The sequence below is a fragment of the Enhydra lutris genome, unplaced genomic scaffold (assembly GCF_002288905.1).
Source record: "Enhydra lutris kenyoni isolate GAN:26980312 unplaced genomic scaffold, ASM228890v2 scaffoldscaffold61, whole genome shotgun sequence".
NCBI classification, from domain to species: Eukaryota; Metazoa; Chordata; class Mammalia; order Carnivora; family Mustelidae; genus Enhydra; species Enhydra lutris.
This window is the reverse complement of record NW_019154145.1, coordinates 3,977,254-3,980,028: the sequence shown is the minus strand read 5'-3', so window position 1 is coordinate 3,980,028 and position 2,775 is coordinate 3,977,254. Positions and strand designations below refer to the sequence as shown.

Sequence of the window (2,775 nt, the reverse complement as noted above, 5' to 3'; positions counted from 1 at the left end):
GGTATCTCAATGTGGCTTTAATTTGAATCTCCCTGATGGCTAGTGATGATGAGCATTTTTTCATGTGTCTGATAGCCATTTGTATGTCTTCATTGGAGAAGTGTCTGTTCATATCTTCTGCCCATTTTTTGATATGATTGTCTGTTTTGTGGGTGTTGAGTTTGATTCTTTTAATCATGTAATTGTCGTATAGCAGTGTATTTCTTGTACTAGAATAATTGTGTATGATTGCTGAAATCAGAATCAGACAACATAGACTCTAGTCATGCTTTGCATGAGATACCTGTGTCATTTCATAACATCACAAGTACAGCTCACACTGGCGATGTGGTTATAAATTGATCTCCCTCCACCAATACATCATCCTTAAAAGCAGCTCCTACTCTCTCCCAGATTAACCTCTTTCTGGGACGACTGGTGACAGGACCTCACTTCCCTTCAGAGGAACCCTTGTGTTAACAAGTGTGCTCTGGCTCACTGGGCCCAAGTAGACTGTTCCTCTTAGATCTGCCTTGTCTGAGGTTGGCACTTCCCAGCTGAAGGATTGCTGCCTGCTGAGTGCTCCCTACCAAGGCCCTTCCCAGGGAAGGCCTTGGCTATAAGTTTCTTTGAGGGACACTCAAGCGTGTTTTTGAGCTCCAGAGCATGGGTCAGATTGGCCAAGGTCACTTTGAGGTTGTCCTGCAGTTCAATTTTCCTCTCTGCTCAAATCTTCATGGATTTCCTCACACGTTACTCCTAAGAGTCCTTCCTGATAAAATCCTGTAAACAAATTTCAGTCTTTATTTTCTGTGGAAACGAATCTAAAACAGACAAAGTCAGAGTCACCTAGCAGTAGGAGATCGCTCAGGTGCATTGTTGAAAGACTTAAATATTGTCCTACTTGGGACACTGACCTCCCAGTACAGGTTGACTCTTCAAAGTCACCCTGAGATAAGATTGGCCTTCCCAATAGTCACACTGTTAACAGAATCCAAGTAAAAGCTGGGTGGTGCAGTTGCTTGGGAATGCCATTCTTCCTTCAAAGATGGTGGGAAGAAGGGAGGATTTATCTGCCTCTGTAGACACCACATGCCAGGTTCCTCCATGTGGATGACATCTTCTCACAATATTCCAGAAACTTCAAGAATCTGGATATTCTCTTCAGTTGCCTTCTTCTGAGAATCACTGTTCAATCAGGAGTTTGGGGCCAGTTTTCCACAAATGGAACCTGGCCATTTCTTTCGCATATGTTCAGCATCTTATTTGGGGAATTGTAAGCTCATATAATGAGGTAATGCCTGTTGCTCCAGCTTAAAGCGTTGATTGCCATGTTTCCTCATCTTACGAATCAGAAACTGATTCCCTTGATGACTTCTGAGGGTCAGAAGTGCAGCCCCTCACATCCTGTCTGGGAGTGCCATCTCTGTCATTTCTGATTGTCCTCAACTGAGCTCCGGGGTGGAGAGGCGCTCGTCCCATGAGATCCTTATCAGCAGTAAGTTATTTTGGTGAATCATCTGATTTGTCCTGTCTCATTTTCAGAATGCAATTTATACTCAGGCAGTAACATCCAGGCTTCCCAACACATTTTTCTTTTTTTTTTTTTTTAAGATTTTATTTATTTATTTATCAGAGAGAGAGAGCGAGCGAGCACAGGCAGACAGAGTGGCAGGCAGAGGCAGAGGGAGAAGCAGGCTCCCCACAGAACAAGGAGCCCAATGCGGGACTCAATCCCAGGACGCTGGGATCATGACCTGAGCTGAAGGCAGCTGCTTAACCAACTGAGCCACCCAGGCATCCCCCAACACATTTTTTAAGAGGAGAAAGGGAAAGAGCTTCCCCACCAGAGCTATTTAATACTGACAGGGGAAGACCAATTTCACAACAGAGACAAGCTGTCCTCTGTCCCTGAGACCCTGCCCAAGAAGCATCAGTGTGTGTGGTTTTCTGCAACCCTCTGAGCTCACCAATGCCTAACCAGTGAACTTACTTGGGTTGTGTCCTGCCTCAACTGAAGACTAATGGGACATTCAAAAGCCCTTTCTTTTTCCTAATTAAAGAAAGCTAGAGATCACTGGTCCAAGCATCTGATAATGAAGAGAAAACCACCAGAGTGGTTTCCACTTGTGTTTAGACACATGCTTACAAAAGAAGTACATGTTGATTCTGCTAATCTTCCACAGTCTTCAGGGTCTGGATTTTTTTTGAAGACACACTCTGTCTCCTAAGAAGTTGACCCCCTAAGGAGTGCTTAAGGCTAGGTCTAGAGTGGAAAGAAGATGGAGGACTGGACTACTTCGGGCAGTGCAGATGGGTTCCAGCAAAACCCATCCATTCTCTGCGAACTTCTCTGATCCTTGCCCAGTGAGATTTCACACTGTGGCTCAGGCAATTGCTCTCAGAGTGTGGTCCCAAGGTTTCTTAAACACAGCCATATATGCTCACCATCTTCTCCAGCCGGTAAAGCATTTCCAAGATTTGGAAGGTCTTTGAGTCCAACTGGTCAAGGCCACTGTCATCAGCTATGGGAGATGTCTCATAATAGCACTGCCCTTCATCCTTTTGCATAGGTTAGAAACCTGGAATCATCCTAAGCTGTACTTTTCCCCTTGAATAAAAGCCCTCCTGATTTATTTCTCCTGTACATCTCTCAGATCCATCAACTTTTCTCAATTTCTTCCGCTGCTACCTGAGTTTGAGCCTTCAGCTCTGGTTTCCCTGTTCCTAATCCACAACCCTTCCCAAAACTTCCCTCACTTCTAATCAGAACATCTGTCCCAAAGATGTTCAAGA

The 2,775-nt window shown here is 44.6% G+C and overlaps 1 pseudogene; it reads right to left on the bottom strand.

Moving 5' to 3' along the window:
• Positions 1-2,550, bottom strand: part of LOC111158613 — a 79,225-nt pseudogene extending 76,675 nt beyond the window's left edge.
• Between the last annotated feature and the right edge of the window lie 225 nt (positions 2,551-2,775).